Below are 19,438 nucleotides of genomic sequence, written 5' to 3' on the forward strand. Positions count from 1 at the left end.
CTGATGGTTGTACATGAACTGCTGTGCATTGTATGTAAAATGTGTGACATTAAAGAATTTTCTTGTTTTTGCCTTTCCAGGAGTGCTAGCAAGGGGAGATTGCTAGGCTCTGAGTTCCAGGATGGGTTTTGCAGAGGAAGTCTTATGAGATTGTGGCTATGTAGCAGGGTTCCTGAGTTACAGGACACCCCAAAAATGTATTGGGGGATCAAGTGAGATTCTCGGGTACATGGAAACACAATGCTCCGGTCAAACTCTTACCCTAGAAACGTTCTTGTGACTCACCGCTAAAATTCCTTTCTGCAGCATAAACGGGACAGGTAAAAAGGGCACAGGGGTGGATAGTATCCCCAGAAATGGTACAGGGGCCCTTAGTGTAAAGGGGGGATGCCCAGTTCATGCCAAGGTCACCCTAACTCTGGTTTCGGTGTTCAGGGATGCTCTAGTCCTTTATAATAGTGAGCAGGTTTTTATTAAAATAAGAAGTTTGTTTATTGAGTGTTAGAGATATGGCTGGTTGGCCTCATTAAAACCTCCGAATTGCTGTTCAACAGCCATACCTGGAGAAGAAGACATAATGTACGAAATCTTAGCATGCAAAAGATCCAATTGCATAGTATTATATATTTATCTATGTAATTATGCCAACTGGAGTGCTACTGGGAAAATGTACAACCTTAAACAAAGAAGCCTCAATGCACATCCAATATGACAAATTATTTGATTAATTTCTATATCTTTTTTCTTCTCAGAAGTATTGGTCATTTAGTTTAATCTTTTGGCAAAAATATGTTAAACCTGCAACCACGTCAAGGTTAACCCGCCCCGCTAACATGTTACACATCCCATACTATTGACTATATCATGGTTTTTCGTTCCTCTTTACTTCAGTGCAGTGAAGTAAATAGAAAAGACCCAGTATAACATTGTTAGTGTAGGTACCTGCTGAAAGGGTCTACCTTGCCGTGGCTGTTTTTGGCTTGCAGGATACATAATATTTGGGGGAATTACAATTTTTGTTTAATATCATGACATTGTAATGGTGATCTTGTTTTCCTTTAATATTTTTTTCTGATACTATTTAGAGAGCTCTCTTGCTCATAAGATGAAAGAAGTAGATTTCAGTTGCTGCTCTACTAGCTTACGTACAGTAACAAAAAGCTGTATGGTGCTCAAACATGAGCCACTGGCTATATAGCCAAAGGATATGAACATATAATATAGTATCCCTGGAGGTCCCAGACAGTCCAGACCAAAATAATCCAACCCTGCAATAAAACCACTTCCACTAGATACCGAATAGCTGGAAAAAATCCCACTGAAATAATGTGGGACCTTCACTGGCTAGTGACCAGACATAAACATCGGTTGGGTAAGTATAGGTACATTCAGGTGAACAGGTTGGAGTAACTCACATTTGTGGGATCTTCAATGGGATTTCCTCCGTGGGTACGTGCTGCCGTTACTCCACAATCACCGGACATCCAAAGGAAGGAGAGATGGAGCACAGCTGAAGGTGAATAAACTACTAAGGAGAGTGGGACCCAGATAAAAATTGTTATATTTAATGGATCAGTGCAAAAATACAAAAAACGGAGCCCTCAGGCCCCCACCAATGCGTTTCGAGCTCGTGGCTCTTTCTTGAGAAAGTCTGGACTTACATAGTTACAGATGCAGCGGGCGCTATTCGAACAAATCACGGAGCCGTTTCCGTATGCTCTGCTGTATTCCACGCTGCATTAACGTGGCCAATCGCCCAAGCCACATGTGTTTTATTGTGTAAATCAATTGTATCTGCCAGCACAATCTCCATGGGTAATGAATTCCACATTTTAACTGCCCTTACTGTAAAGAACCCTTTCCTTTGTTGCTGGTGAAATCTCTTTTCCTCCTGAGTTGCATTCTATCCAATTCACTTACCATGCAAAGAGTCCAGGTCTTCTCAACATCTGTCATTAACTATGGGTTATTCAGAATTTGTCAGTAACATGCATAGGTAGTTCAAATCAGACAATTAAGAAACTGACATTGGGGCCTATTAACAAAGCAGTGATAAAATCAGTGTATTGCCGAATGTGGGCAAAATCGTATTCACTAAGAAAAAATCTACCGTATTTCCTCGATTGTAAGACGCCATCGATTGTAAGACGCACCATCGATTTGGCCCTTAAAATCGAGGAAAATTACGTTTTCACTTGCCATGTTTTAGGAGAGGTCCCATGTCCGCGGAAGATGAAGCGGGCGGTGGCGGCTGGAGAGGTCCCATGTCAGCGGAAGATGTAGCGGGCGGTGGCGGCAGGAGAGGTCCCACGTCTGCAGATGGTTGAAGATGGACAGTGTGCGGCGGGAGTGCGGCGGCAGCAGGACAGGTCCCAAGTCTGCAGGTGAATGAAGATATGACAGCGGGCGTGCGATGGCAGCGGCGGCAGGAGATCATAAAAGCAGGAGAGCTGAGCAGGAGCAGAGCGGCATAGGGGAACGACTGGGGAAGAGCGCACTGTAACCGGAAGTCAGACACCGGTAAACTTCCGGTGTTACAGTGTGCACCTCCCCAGCCGTTCCCCTATGCCGCTCTGCTCCTGCTCAGCTCTCCTGCTATTATGATCTCCTGCCGCCGCTGCCATCGCACGCCCGCTGTCTTCTTATCTTCATTCACCTGCAGACTTGGCACCTGTCCTGCCGCTGCCGCACAACCGCCAGCTGTCCATCTTCAATCATCTGCAGACGTGGGACCTCTTCTGCCGCTGCCGCCTGCTTCATCCTCTACTGACATGGGACCTCTCCTGAAACATGGTAAGTAAAATAGGGGATTAGTACTGTAGGCACTTTTTTTCTTTTCATTTTTTAATACATCGATTCTAAGACGCACCCTGATTTCAGACATGTGAAAATCGAAAAAAAGGTGCGTCTTAGAATCGAGGAAATACGGTAATTTCTTTAAAGTTCGATTAAAAAAAGCAGTATTGAAAGACTTGGGTTTTTTTTCCTGAGGGCTATCACGCTATAATCCTTGGCCTTCCGGATGGGTATCGGGGGAGGGTGGGATATCCCAATAATTACTATAGTGGTTACTAACCGCTATGTTGATTAAGCGGTTAGTGGCCATTAGATTGTATTTTTTATTGTACTATTGCTGCCAGCAGAGGACAAGGACGGTGATGAGGATGAGGACACCCTTCATCTTGGCAGGGGTAAGTGCAAATTTTATACACGTTATGCTGGCTGGTTTTATTTTAAATTGGCAAATGCACTATTATACATATCTGGATAATATTAATATTGCCCATTACTGTACTGTATTTGTTTGGGGGGAATACATTTGTAATTATGATTGCATAGGGAATTTGATAAAGACTCTAGGGGTGAACTGTGCTATTAATATGGGATAAACTAGCAAGTCAAGATTCTATATGTTCATTGGAACCATTGCAAAAATAATTATTCTTCAAGAAACCTGGTCTCAGATTAACCAGCATCATAAAATGGTCCATCAGTGGAGGCTATTTCGATGCAAATTTGGGACATTTTCATCTCATGCTTCCTTGGGCCAAGATATTTATTTATTTATAAAATGTTTTACCAGGCAGTAATACATGGAGACTTTCCTCTCGTTTTCAAATACTGTATGTCCTGGGCATAGAGTTATGATGACAAATAATACATGGTTACAAATACATAGTTACATACAGTAAGTGAACAGGGTATACATTATATACAAGACATTTCATGCACAGTTAAAGATAATATATATTATAGGCGTATTTAACAGTTACAGACCAGATTAAAATGTGAGACTGCTTTAGTTTTGAAAGAACTTAGACTGGTTGTGGCTTTGAGAGTCTCCGGTAGATTGTTCCAGTTTTGGGGTGCACGGTAAGAGAAGGAGTAGTGGCCTGGTATTTTGCTGAACCTTGAGACCATGAAAAGTCTTTTGGAGTCAGATCTCAGATGATACTGTAAGTGCTGCATATGGCAGGGTTGAGGAGCTTGTTCAGGTAGACGTGTTAATTGCCCACAAAGTATTTGAAGGCAAGACAGGAGAGATGAACTTTGAGCTTAGACTCAATTGATGACCAATTTACTGTAGTTCTTTGAGCATTTCACAGTGATGTGTGTTGTATTTGCATTGGAGAACAAAATAGCATATAGAATTGTAGAGGGTATCACGTGTGCTAATTTGAGTTTAGGGTGCCGAGTCGTATACTATGTCCCCATAGTCGATAATAGGCAATAGTATCTGCTGTGCGATACGCTTTTTGACCACCAGACGTAGCAAGGATTTTTTTTTGGAAGGTACACCTATTTTGGCATAGGTTTTGGATGTTAGGGTTTCAATGTGCATCCCAAATGTTAAATGGGAGTCAAACCATATGCCCAAGTATTTAAAACTAGTAACTGGAGTTAGGGTGGTATTAGCGTTGGTTCTAATGTGAAGCTCAGTCCTTGGAAGCTTTAAAAATGTAGCCTTGGTAAAACCGAAGATAACAATAAAGTCGATGCCCAAGAGAAGGGAAGAACCCTTCCACAAATAACATCAATACAGTTTGGAACCTGGGGCTGGGGCCGCTTGGGCCGGCAGCCGGTTGAGGGAAGAGACCCTCGCCTTTCCCCTCCTCTCCCTCCTTTCCTCCCCCCTCTCTCCTCCTTCTTTCCTGATCTCTTTACCCCCCCTTCCTCTGCTAACCTTCCTGCTCACCCTTCTCTTTTTTTTTTTTCAACTCTGTTTCACCTACAATTGTCTGGACACCATCATACCCGTGGAACGACGGCTGGCCGTTGTTGTTGCTCTTGTTAGCTCTCAGCTCAGCCAGCAGGGCCTAACTGCCCCCCTCCCACATTCTGATTATAGAGGGTGGGACCACCCTCCTCAGCAAACCATTGTCCTTAACCTATCTTTCCTCTATGCTGTTAAAAAACATGTTAACATTAGGTATTGAAGACCACCTGTTTTATCATCTGTTTCTGTTTGTAATGCCTACCTAATAAAAATGTTTGGAAAAAAAAAATGTAGCCTTGGTCCTAAATACAATTGTTACAGTCTTGTCAGTGTTTAAAAACAGTTTGTTTTGGGAAATCCAATGTTAACGTCTCAAATAATCAGATTGAAATATGTTTTCAAGGTCGGAGAGGCTAGGACTGTGTGCATATAAGATTGTGTCATCTGCATACTGTACATGTGTATTGAAGCTCCCTTACAAACTGTAGGAAGATCATTGATGAACACCGAGAAGAGTAGGACCCTAAAACAGAGCCTTGCGCAACACCACAGGTGATATACAAGGGGTTGGAGTTAAAGAAGGAGAAAAACAGTTTAAAGAATGCTTCCCTATTCCAGAGCACTGGAGTTTGTTAAGCAAGATAAAATGATCAACAGTATCAAAAGCCTTTGCAAAATCTAGGAATATTGCACGAGTGAGTTGCCCCACTTCCATTCCACACTAGATTTCATTGCCAACTTTTAGCAGGGTAGTTATGGTGGAGTGTTTGGGGCGAAAGCAAGATTGGAATTGGCTAGGGAAATTTGTCTTGGTATAGTAATTTCTTTATTGGGAGTGAACACATTTTTCCATGACTTTGGATAGTATTGGGAGAAGAGATTGGCCTGTAGTTTGAGACAGTTTTTTTGTCCAACTGTAGCAGTTTTCCAGATCTTAGGGATATGGCCTGCAGACAGAATAGAGTTGACTATGGAAGCAACCGGTTTGGCAATGGCTGGGGCACCATGACTTAGAAAGTTAGATTGCAGTAAATCAGGTCCACATTGGCTGCAAAGTTTTATTTTGAGGTTCACTTGTGTAATCTCTCCTTCAGAAACTAGGGCAAATTGAAAATTGTGAGAGGTGTTGGGAGAGGGTGGCGCTGTAGGGGTACTTGCAGCATGAGGTTAATGTTTGTGATTTGGATTGCGTTTTGCTAATAAGTTAGTAGCACACCCTACAAAGTAATCATTAAATGCATTTGCAATGTCAGTTTGATTTGTCAGAGTAATATCCTCCTTAGTGATATTACTTGGTTGTTGATGGCTAGAAGGCTGGAATATATTGTGGATAACCTTCCAGAAGTTAGCTGGGTTTGATGTATTCTGGTAAAGATTGTCAGAGTAATATTGTGCTTTTGCATGTCTTATTTGCCTTGTGCACATATTCCGCAGGCATCTATAGTTAAGATCCTTGGTAGTGCTAGTTACTTTGTAGCTTTTCCACAAGGCATCCTTAAAATGGTACAGTGCTACTGTATAATGTCTGTTGTAAACCACGGACGTTGGGCCCCCATACTCTTATTTTGCGTAGTGGAGCATGGGTATCACAGAGTTTTAAGAACTCGGATTGGAAATAGTCGAGCGAAGAATCAGGGTCGGGAGTTAAGTCGATTCTGTACAAAGGGCAGTTGGTAAGGTCAGCCAGAAACTGTTGTGGGTTAAAGTTTCTAAATGTTCTAGTGAGGAGAACTTTAGAATTTGATTGGGATGGTTTAATTGTACTTACACAGTACACTATTGCATGGTCACTGAAAATGTCAGGAGGGATGCCAGAGGATTGGATTCTGCTGGGAATTGAGGAGAGAATCCAGTCTAGCAAGGAGTGTTTGTGAGATTTCAAGGCTGCCCATGTGGGTTGGCAAATGAGTTGCGTTAGGTTAAGTGACTTGAGTTGTATCTGGATTTGTGTTTTTTAGAGTTGAGATGATTGTAGTTGAAATCCCCAAGAACTAGCAGCTCACTCTTCTCATTCAGAGAGGAAATGGAGCCAAGAAACTGGGTGATATGTATCGAAGTACTTGTTTTCAATGTTGTCCCATGTGCAGTTTGTGATTGGGAAAGTGTCATTAGGAGTGAGTGAGGGAGGAGATACTGTGTGTAACATCTTAAAGTGTAACATTGAAAGTGTGGAGATAATTTTGGAGATTAATCTTTAATCATGGATGCTCTCTGAATATCTGGACTAATACTCTGATTTCTTCAAACAGTGATTTCCATCTAACAATTGAAGGAACTTTAATCAAATTAACATCTAACTGGTATGAGCTGAATAGGCAGACCCCTTCCTTAATTGTTAGACAAGTGAATGTGTTCAAGTATATAAGGCAGACTCTTTTGGCTGTGAGCCATATGACTGTGTGTAACATCTTAAAGTGTAACATTGATAGTGTGGAGATAATTTTTGAGATTAATTTGGAGGTGAAGATTGGAGGAAGATGCACAACAACAACTCTGCAGCTGTGAAAACTTGATTTTCTAAATGCTCTGATTCTTTGTACTCTTTCTATCCTCCAATACCTGGCTTGTCTCTCATCCTGCATCTCAATATGCCCACCATATTGCTTTTTCTGTTTACTGTTTCCTCACTCCTTTGTCAACATCTCTGTTCTCTCCAACTTCCCACTCTCAACTGCACCATTATTTATACACCTCTCTCCCAACAACTTATTTACCCCTCAATAAAAAACACCCACACAAATCCTCTGTTCACACCCTCTATCTACTCCTGCCTGCTGCTGTGGATCTCCACTAAGCCTGAACCCAGACACCTGAACTCACCCATGCATCCCTGCCATCTCTTCCCCTGTAAATGGTGTTAACCTTCTGATCTAATACTCACTAACCTTAAAACTCACCCCAAGTTAAGCATCCCAACAGCCTGCACTCATGGTTACTATCCCACACTCGGCCACTCCTACAACCCATTGTGGCCAAGAACTGCCATACACAGCACTTATTCCCTCACCTGCTGTCTCTGTAAGTCTCCCATCAAACATCTTAGATTGTAAGCTCTTTGGGGCAGGGATTTCCTTTCCTATTGTCTGATATGCTGCACTTACTGTATTATTATAATTCCCTGTACTGTATTCTTTGTGAAGCGCTGAGTACACTTTTGGCGCTATATAAATAAAGACATACAAGACAATACAATACCTGACTCAGATAATATATTCGGACCCATAAACAGGCCTATCAGTCAAAGTCTCCTGGCTGGTACAAAATGACTGCACTATAACATTTTGATGTTAATGGAAATCAGGAACAGACTTTCAGAGAAGTCCAGGGAACATAAAACAAAGGCAAAAAGGAACAGAAGACTGGAAACTATAAAAGCATACATGGACAGAGGACAGGAGTACCAAGAGGAGACAGACAGAGGAAAACCCGGAGCAGACAGACAGAGGAAAAATACAATTACTAAACAGATTAGCTATTACACACCAACTAATAATTCAACATAAGAGTAATTAATCTTATATGAATGATGAACAGCTAGCGCTCAAATCACTCTAGATATTTAAATAATAAAAAATATATATCTATTAGATCAACAGTATATATAAAGTCTTAATAGTGTTAGTCCACCAAGAGTCCAATAGGTCAGTCACCAGTCCAAGGTGGTTATCAATCTCAGGTAAATGATGCTGCTCTCTTCAAAGGATCCAACCCATGGGTCCAGAACAAAACTACAGAAAAAAAGAAGAAAGAGAAAGCGCACAACACATAGTGTACCCTGTAAATTTAATGAGACAAAAGCAACGGTTAAAAACACTCACAGACATCCGCCATAAGTGTGCACGAAAAAGATACTCTATCGCCTGTATAGTCCCGCTCAAACGTCCACTGCAGCCACAGTTCTTTCACCCGGTCTGCACCATCAGTTCCAGAGCCCCTCTCTCCACTTGCTCGATCAATTCCACTTCCGCGTTTGCGTCACCTGAACAGTGACATCAGTGCATTGTGCGTCGATCGCGTCGCTTCGGGATTAGCTAAGAGCCTTGCAATGCTCCTGTCGGCGAGCTGAGTTTGGTTTACAACAATACGCGTTGTGGGAGTGTCAGACTGAAAGCCACTAGAGACACAGCTCAAAGGCAAAGGCAAAAAGGAACAGCTGACTGGAAACTATTAAAGCAGACATGGACAGAGGACAGGAGTACCAAGAGGAGACAGACAGAGAAAAATCCAGACCAAACAGAAACAGCAGCACACCTGGTGGATTGACAAAAGAACCGTGAGAGAGGGAGATTTAGGAAAACATTTCAGGGCTATTCCTGGAAATAGCTTTGCCTGTCATACTGAAAAAAAGGCTCTTTTGATTTGTTCCATGCCTGGTATCCAACCTCTAATTACCCAACTACAGATGTAAGATTTGTACTAACAAAGCTCGGTCTGAGTTGAGATTGGTGTGTGGATGGAATGCATATTCTGTACGTCAGAGTGAGTCGGAAGGGAGAGAGAAAGACGAACTCAACGAGTGTAGAGAAGTTGTAAGCTGAATTGCTAGACAATGAGTCCTGCATGAACCTCTGCGAGCTTTGGTGTTTTCCACATATTTATTAAGCTATTGCATAAGACACTGCTGGGCAGTAAAAGAAGTTATGGCCAATTGAAGTCAATGAACTTTCAGGTATCTGCCAGTGCCGGAACATTTTTTGTGGCAGAGCACCGCTTGGTAAAAATGCCCCAGTGTCTTCTGTATGACAGATGGGGATTACGTTTTAAACATTCAACTCAAATTGCTGCTGGGAGAATATGTTAATTAATTTGAAACTCAAGTAATGGAGAGAAAAAAACACAAGCAATAGAAATATGGATACATTTTCTTAATGCAACCACTCCATGCTAAGCGTCGCAAGAACTCCTCCTTTTGCACAGTAGTATTGATGTCGTCTTATGTATGTATACAATGGGTAAGATACACAGTACATAGGCCATTTAGGCTAGTCAAGAATAAATTAAAGCAAGACAGTAAAATAGGAATCACAATATTAATCCCATAGTAGCTGAAGTGGCCTCAAGGAATAGTTAATCCATGTCTTGACAGAATTATACTGTGATGTTTATATGGTATTTCTTGAATGGCCAAATAACAAAGAAAGAGACAGCGCAAAAAACCTCATTATGCAATATATAAACAAAATTGGATTAGTAAACTGGTAAATATCACACGTACATCAAAATGGTTAGATTAAGCAGAACATGTTATGGAAATGTTACCAATCTGTGCTCTGGATAGGGGACATCTAGGTCAGCTTGCTTCCCGCAGATCTCGTGGAACAGCTGCAGACCGGCAGGATGCAGACTCAGCAGTCGTCGCCACAGGGGAACTGCCGTTATAGATGAAGAAACCGCTCCGGTTCCGGACACCACAGTGGAAAGTCTCACCACCTGCAGTTAATCCCTCGATCACCAGCTGTAGATGCAGTCACAACTGCCACACAGGGGGGAAAGATATTCCAGCTCTGTCCACCGCAATGGGAAGCCTCACCATCGGCTACTCACTCCTAGAACGCTAGACACACATCCGTGACATCATCGAGCGGCGTCAGCGTGTCACGTGCGAGTGAGTCACTGCATGGGGAGATGGAAGTCCCGCAGGTGTCCGAAGACGATATGTCCAAAGACAATAATAAGGCTTACAAATGGTAGCATAAATACTTCCAATTGGAAAAGGATGAATGCGCCCTCAGTCCAACGCGTTTCGTGTTTACAACACTTCGTCAGGGAATGGAGGATTAGTTAGTGGGGGCGCTTCATATACCCACAGATCTCTTATGATTGGCTTACTGCCAAAAGTCCAACCTCTCTAGTGGGAGGTACAATTAAAACGCAAGTTCTTGTAAGCATACATAGATTACAAAGAATACACACAATATTTATTAAATTAAAAAATACTTGCGATGTTGCTAAAAAATAATAAGACACATATATTAGTACACAAAATAAAACACTTGAAATATTTATCAGTAAAAAGATCTAATGGTATTAAAGGTATAAGGAATAAAAGTAAGGAGAGGTGTAACAACAGATCTAAAGAGAGTCTCTATACAGAGGATCTATATATATTCCAAGGATAGCAGTTTTAAAATGATTAAAAATCATTAAAATCCATTAAAAATCATTAGAATTCAATATAAAGACCATACATCGAGTTCTTCATTTAGCCCTAGGGGGGACAGATACAGGGGCATTGGGGTTGTTTAAAAAGCAAATCTAAATTAGTGAATATATTTTGTATGTTTTCTTGCCATATATAAATACATATACTAAGTGTAATCACTCAACCCCATGCACACCCATCGTTACCACGATATTATGATAACAATACCCAATATCAAAGGTTGTTCATTTAATTAATGTTAAACAGTTATTGTTTTTTTAAATGTTTGTCTTTTTATAACACTTGTTATGTCTTTTTAATTCTTCATTAAGTTTACCTTGATGTTCCCCCTTTGGAGTGTGTGTATCTAATAAAGTTTTTTTTAAGTTTTTTTCAATTACACCTCCCAGTCATCCCTCATCTGGCGTGACGTGATGACGTCACACCCATTTACGCGTTAAGACTCTCACATTGGACAAGGCATGTGACACAGTTCAGGGCACTTGTGGACACGCCTTCATGCTTCACTCGTTCCCTGACTAGGTCCTGTGTATGTCCAAGTGAGATACCCCATGCGTGAGATGACGCACCACCACGCGATGACGCTTGATGCTCCGATCACGTGATCGATGCGGAAGTGCCGCGATTGGCACAGAGGTGCAGGTAATTCATATAAATAACACTCCAGGGGGGTAAGTATTTTATTCACCTTGAGAAAGGACTTGTTATAGTCCGAAACGCGTTGGTGTGTATCTTTTTTGTATCTGACCCATTAAATAAGCCTGCACTGTGGGAACGCATCCTTGCATTTTTTGGCATAGCCTTGTGGATCTAGTGCTCCGTTTTCTCCCCTCCTTTGCTACTAGGGGGGACAGAGTTTGCATTTTATAAATCCACAAACTTTCCTGTTTTGAGAGCATCTTATCTCTATCTCCCCCACGTCTCCCAATACTAACAGTTTGGATACCGATATATTTCAGGAGACTAGAGTCACAGTTATGTTTATTTTTAAAGTGCCTAGAAACACTATGATGTTCTAAACCTAATCTAATGTTTCTAGCATGCTCTAGTATCCGAATCCTCAGGTATCGTTTAGTGCATCCAATATATTGGTACCCACATGGACATTTAAGTAGGTAAACCACATATGTGGATTTACAGGAAATACAGTCCTTGACCATAAAGCATTCCTTTGTGGTGTTTGAAACGAATTTTATACGGTCAATATGAAGCATTCTACAAGCTTTACATCTACCGCAACTAAAATTGCCATTAGGTCTCGTTGGTAACCAAATTGTCCCTGATTTAGGGACAATAGGAGGACCAATGTCACTAGGTGCCAGATAGTGTTTTAAATTTTTGGCTCTGCGGTAGATGAAGCTTGGTGCGGACTGCAAAGATGGGCCAAGGACAGGATATTTACATAGAATTTTCCAGTTGTCGCTTATGATTTTCTGAATATTTCTACTAACTGAATTGTATTCCGTGACAAAAGGGACTTTAATTTTATTGTCATTATTCCTGTCCTCTGTCACTATTTTGTTATTATTTTGTTGTATCAGAAGCGACTCTCTATCCATGTTATAAACCTTTATTAATGATTTAGTGAGAAGGGCCCTATCATATCCACGATCAATGAATTTATCAAATAAGAGTGCCAATTGATTCTCAAAATCAGAATTTAAACTGCAGTTGCGTCTAATACGCATAAACTGACTCTTTGGAATATTATCTATCCAGGACCGTTTATGGTTACTGGACGACAATATGAAGCTATTTGCATCCACTTTATTGAAAAAGGTTTTCGTGTTCATTTTCATATCTATTCTAGACTCTAGATGGAGATCTAGAAAATGAATCTCTCTAGCGTTAGTGTCAGCTGTAAACCTCAGATTAAATGTGTTTTTATTGAGGTATACTTTAAAAAGTTCCAAGGTGCACTCATCACCCTCCCAGATACACAAAATATCGTCAATATATCTTTTCCAGACAATTACATGGTTGGAGAAAGGGTTATTTTGCCAAATATGTTGATCTTCCCAAATTCCCATGTAAATGTTGGCATACTGTAGCTAGGGGCAAAACGTGTCCCCATAGCCATACCACAGAGCTGGACATAGTGTTGATTCATAAAAAGAAAATAATTATGGGACAATATAAATTTTATTGCATTGACGATGAACTCACAATTTAAGGGATGTAGATCAGGATCTTTCACCAGAGTCTCACTGACGGCTTGTATACCTTTTCGTTGTATTCCAGGGGGAGCATGGAGGGAAATAGAACAAAAAAGACAAAAAACAATCTAAGTGTAGACAGTTTTTAAATAGTGTAATATTAAGTGTCTTGTCTTGGCTCGTATGTTGTGCCTACTTACAAGATGTAAGTTGTAATCAAGCGGTTTAGACACACAATGGTCTCTGCTGAGGTAGTTGTTCTCCACTCTGTGAAGCGGTCTCCAGTTGTCAGCTCAGCAACCTTTGTGTGTTCATTTTGTTGTAACAATTTTTCTGCAAAAACTACAGTAGATGGTAGCTGAGCACCAATTAGGAAAATCCTTTTCCTTGCTGCATACTCCCATAGGGCATTTTAAATTTAGTATCTCTGAAACGTCATAGGCTGCGACAAGAGGCTTGTATACCTTTGTCATGGGGAATACAGGTGCATAACGACTGAACGTCGAAAGTAGCCCATCTATAGGTATCTTGCCATTTTATTGTTTTAACCAAATGGAGAACGGCCGTTGTATCTTTTGTATAGGATGGCTGTACTTTTACATACTTCTGTAGAAAAAAGTCTACATATTGAGACAGGTTAGCCATCAGTGAGCTACTACCAGAAATTATCGGCCTACCTGGTGGATCAGTCAATGATTTGTGTATCTTGGGAAGGTGATAGTACACTGGAATTTTTGGAAATTGTGCATATAAAAACTGAAACTCCGTTTTATTAATTACCGTGGATTCAACAGCTTCATCCAGGAGTTCTTTTAGTTCCTTAAGATAGTCATTCTTAGGATCGTGAGGGAGTTTATCATAATAAATAGGGTCTTGTAATATACGAAATGCTTCCTTTTCATAGTCCCTTCTATTTTGGAGCACTACCCCTCCCCCTTTGTCTGCTTGCCTTATGATCAGTTCACTGTTGTCCTGTAATTCTTTCAGAGCTAAATGCTCATTATACTTCAAATTATGTTTGATGTCTGTTACAGTAGCTTGAAGTTTTTTACTAATGAAATAAACTCGTTATTGACTACATTAAAAAATGAATCAATAAAACTGCCTTTACTGTTAGCAGGATAAAATCTAGATGGTGGTTTAAAATGTGTGTGCTGACAGAGCGTATCCTCAATCTCATCATCTCCAGAGACTTGGTTTGTCTCAACTATTGAATAGTCAATGCATCTTTCCTTTTTGAGGAAGTGCCTTTTCAAAGTCAAGTTTCTCGTGAATTTGTGTAAATCAGAGAATAACTGGAACCCATTCGGGCCACTTGACTTTGAAAATTTTAAACCTTTATTAAGAACTTGTTTTTGGCAAGGAGATAATGTAATTGAAAATAGATTAAAAATGCCATCCATTTTGTCATTAGGAACTAGTTGGATTCCCTTCTCTGTTTGGGATTTCCGCCCTCCCCTTGTCCCTCTTCTGGTGAATGATGTCGTTTTTGCGATTTCGGTATTTCTTGGCACCTTATAGGTTATAGCCAATCATAAGAGATCTGTGGGTAAATGAAGCGCCCCCACTAACTAATCCTCCATTCCCTGACGAAGTGTTGTAAACACTAAACGTGTTGGACTGAGGGCGCATTCATCCTTTTCCAATTGGAAGTATTTATGCTACCATTTGTAAGCCTTATTATTGTCTTTGGACATATCGTCTTCGGACACCTGCGGGACTTCCATCTCCCCATGCAGTGACTCACTCGCACGTGACACGCTGACGCCGCTCGATGATGTCACGGATGTGTGTCTAGCGTTCTAGGAGTGAGTAGCCGATGGTGAGGCTTCCCATTGCGGTGGACAGAGCTGGAATATCTTCCCCCCATGTGTGGCAGTGGTGACTGCATCTACAGCTGGTGATCGAGGGATTAACTGCAGGTGGTGAGACTTTCCACTGTGGTGTCCGGAACCGGAGCGGTTTCTTCATCTATAACGGCAGTTCCCCTGTGGCGACGACTGCTGAGTCTGCATCGTGCCAGTCTGCAGCTGTGCCACGAGATCTGCGGGAAGCAAGCTGACCTAGATGTCCCCTATCCAGAGCACAGATTGGTAACATGTCCATAACATGTTCTGCTTAATCTAACCATTTTGATGTACGTGTGATACTTACCAGTTTACTAATACAATTTTGTTTATATATTGCATAATGAGGTTTTTTGCGCTGTCTCTTTCTTTGTTTTTGCACTAGTTTGGTTGTGGAGCGGTACCACGAGCGCAGCAGCATAACCTCCTTTATTGTAAACAGGTTTTTTTATTCTTAATAACTTAAATCACTAAGAGCACAATAACACAATTTTTTGAGCGCAGATCACTTTTTTCTTTATTGAATGGCCCAATGGCTTCTGTTACTTTACTCCATGGCTTTATAATAGTCCTGTAGACCATGCTAGAGCGTTGCATGTGTTTTGTAGTAAGGTTGGGTGGCTATTTTGGTGCCCTGGGGTGTGGAGTAGAGCCCCTCCTTGGAACTGGTGGAACCCTTATATATAGGAGCCCAGGAACACATTTTTAGATGGCAGAGCTGTATGTAAAAAATCACTAACATTTCCATAACGTAAAATATATAAACCAAGAGGGGGGGGGGGAAGAGGGGGAGGGCTGCTGAACCCCCACAATCATTGTTCCTTCTCCCAACACTTCCATATCTTAGTAATAGTAATTAGCTTTGGCACTGCATTGCAGTGCATAAGCTGCCTCTTGGCATGTAAAACATAGGTTAGGTAGTATTTAGGTGTTTGTACAGATACATAATTACATTGTCACGTAGTTTCAGAGAAGATGAGGTTGAAAAAAGACATATCTCCATCAAGTTCAACCTATACTTTACTGGACACACAGGGAGAACACACAAACACAAGTTCACAACCATTTTTTGGTAGCATAGACTCAGGCCTTCGAAAAAATCTATCTTTTGTCCTAATTACAATAGAGGACCTGCTATCGTCACCTTTGAACGTCTAGTAGAGCGAGATCTACGTTTGTTGGCACGAGGATTTTCTTGTTCTCAAGAAATCCAATAAACAATTCAATAATTTAACATATACAGAAATTTTAAATTAGATCAACTGAAAGAGTCACAATATAATTTTGAAGAATGCTGATAAGGGCAGGACCCTGGTAATTTTGTCTCATGAGCAATATAAAAACGAAGCATTAAGACAACTTAGGGACACCACCTCTTATCAGCAACTTAAAAGCGATCCTACTCCCAGGTTCATAAAAGAACTTGAGGAAGTTATTGAATTTGGTAGGATTTTGACCGTTATTAATCAAAAAGAACGCGTGTACTTGACCTGTCCACATCCCGTGATACCACCATCTCCCAAAGATCCATAAATCGCTAGTCGACTATCCTGGTCGGCCAATAGTGGTGAGCATTGGATCTTTGGGAGATGGTTTATTGCGGTATGTGGACAGCTTTCTACAACCATTTGTGTTTCAGTTGCCCTCTTTTGTTCAAGATTCAGCAGACCTCATTGTCAATCTGCAGAGTATCCAGTGGAAAAAAGAGTACAGGTGGGTCACACTCGATGTGATCTCACTGTACTCCATTATTAAACATTCACACGGTATAACAGCCATTAGTCATTATTTAGACTTGTCTGAATTATCACTTTCACATTGCACTTTTTTATTAGAATCAATTTTGTTTCTACTTACTCACAATTATTTTTTACTCGATGCACAGTTATTAGGCACGGCTATGGGCACGAGTTTTTCACCATCATACGCAAATTTATTTATGGGTTATTGGGAAACACTTCACGTTTATCCCATTAATAATCTTTTTAAGGATCATATTATTTTTTATAAAAGATATATTGATGACCTTATTATGATTTGGGATCGTGATACACACACACTCACTTCTTTTATTCAACAATTGAACACTAATGATTTAAATATTCGGTTCACTTTTGAGCACAATATGCACCATATTCACTATCTGGATATACTTTTGTACATTGACAATGACATGGTCATTCAAACTGAGATGTATAGAAAGCCTAATTCTCGGAATACGCTCCTATGTGCCCAAAGTAACCATCCATGCTCCTTAGTCAGGAGCATCCCTAAAGCACAGTTTTTGAGACTGAAGAAATTGTGTTCTGATAATGAGTCATTCCTTTCTCAGTCTAAAGATATGGCGGAAAGATTTATATCTAGAGGCTATAAAGAAATCGATGTTAAAATAGCATTTAATTATGCGGCCTCTATAGACAGAAACACACTTTTGATAAAAGAAGAGTCAAGGGTCAGGAAGAACAGGTCTCGGAAATTCTTTAATAATGAGAATAGGAGTCCTTACTTCATAACGACTTATAGTCGCCAATCAAAAGCCATCCGTGACATTGTGTCAAGACACTGGCACACTTTATTGTTAGATAAGGATATTTCACAACTTATTCAAGGAGGACCTAAGTTCACTTATTGTAGAGCTAAAACATTAGCATCCCATTTATCCCCAAGTCTCTTTGACTCACGGTCTATTTTTCCCCAAGTAAGAGGTATACCTAAAGGGTTTTTTACTTGTGGCAAATGCTCTTTTTGTAAATTTGCTGAACCTACTAAGGTAGTTCGTTATAACAATTCCAAAACATATTACATTCGGATTTTTTTGAATTGCAATACTAGCTTTGTAATTTATGTTCTAAACTGTGGGTGCGGTTTAAAATACGTAGGCCGTACCATAAGACCAGTAAAAAATAGAATTGCCGAACATGTACGTCTCATTAGGAGGCGATATTTGACCCACCCAGTGGCCAGACACTTTGCAGAATGTACTAGGGGTGGCATTGACAATTTCACTTTTTTTGCATTAGAACATATTCCTTGCCATCCTAGGGGTGGCAATAGGGAAAATACTCTTAATAAACAGGAAATGTACTGGATACATACTTTAAACACCTTGCACCCCCATGGTATCAACTTGGACTGGGAACTCAAGCACTTTCACACAGATTGATTTGTCTGGGGAAGATGTTTGAAACAAATTGTTTATATGTTGCAATAATGTATATATTTATTTGGATATTTTTGCTACATTGTTCTGATTATGTTACAACCTTTGAATCATTGCTTATATATATGTAATTACACTGTATTACTTATCATTATGGTATATATTATTATTATTATTATTATTATTATTATTATAAAAATTAATTTATTATTTAATAGTATTTCATATTATCTATATGAGTTTTTTTCTTATATCATTTATAAGAGGTTCTTAGTGATGAAAGTTAGAGGTTTTTTCCAATTCACCATTTTGTACCAATAAAGTTTTTTCTATACTAACGCTTGGTTGAGCCCTATGGAGTTTTTGCAGTGACCGCCGGAGTTTCTTCTTTGCTTCATTCACTTACCGGATCGGCAGGAGCACGCAGACCACACTACAGCAGGGAGGACAGCCCTACACCAGCATTCTTGGAGGAACTCACGGATTCCAGTCAGTGAAGATGGGCACACGCCGTGTGACACAGGGTCTGGTAAGGGTAGCAGTCTCTGTTTCTTCGTGATTTACTCGGCTGCATATATCACTATGTGTAACCTTGTACTTCTATCAGCCACTGCTTATTAGCCCCCACCCCGGATAGTCTTTAACACGTGCGTTCCAGTTCATAATTATGACTTTATTTACTGCTGTTAGTGTTGGTTACCTCCGTTTTTGCACACAGGAAACTTAGGACTGCTTAACTTGTATAGCAAGTATTGGTAGCATCAGTACTTCTTTGGGGTCATACCCCCTCCTTTTTACTATGCTAAATTTAGATGACAGATACTTATCCTATATTTGTATATACAGTATTTTGATCAAGCGGAAGGCAAACAAAAAAAACCAGTGAAACATCATCCAGTACGGTCTCATAAGGGGAAAAAAATTCCTTCCCGACTCCAAAAATGGCAATCGGATTACTCCCTGAATTAACATCCTTCCCATATTTACGTATTTGGTATATCCCTGTATACCTTTCTATAATGATGTCCAATCTTTTTTTGAAGATATTTACTGTATCTGCCATCACAGTCTCAATAGGTAATGAATTCTACATTTTAAGTCCCCTTTCTGTAAAGAACCCTTTCCTCCAACCTTAAGGGATAATTGCATGTCATTTGTAATACCCTTGGGGTGAATAGCTCTTTTGAAAGCTCCTTGTATTGTCCCTGACTATATTTACATATAGTAATCATATCCTCTCTTAGACGCCTCTTTTCTAATGTAATCGAATCTAAATTACTGTAGATAGCTTCTCCTCATAAATCAGATTTTTCATTCCCTATATTAATGTTGTGCCTCCTCTCTGCACGTTTTCTATCTCCAGAATGTATTTTTAATGGAATGGTGCCTAAAACC

Source organism: Ascaphus truei, chromosome 20, assembly GCF_040206685.1.
Source record: "Ascaphus truei isolate aAscTru1 chromosome 20, aAscTru1.hap1, whole genome shotgun sequence".
Classification (NCBI taxonomy): Eukaryota; Metazoa; Chordata; class Amphibia; order Anura; family Ascaphidae; genus Ascaphus; species Ascaphus truei.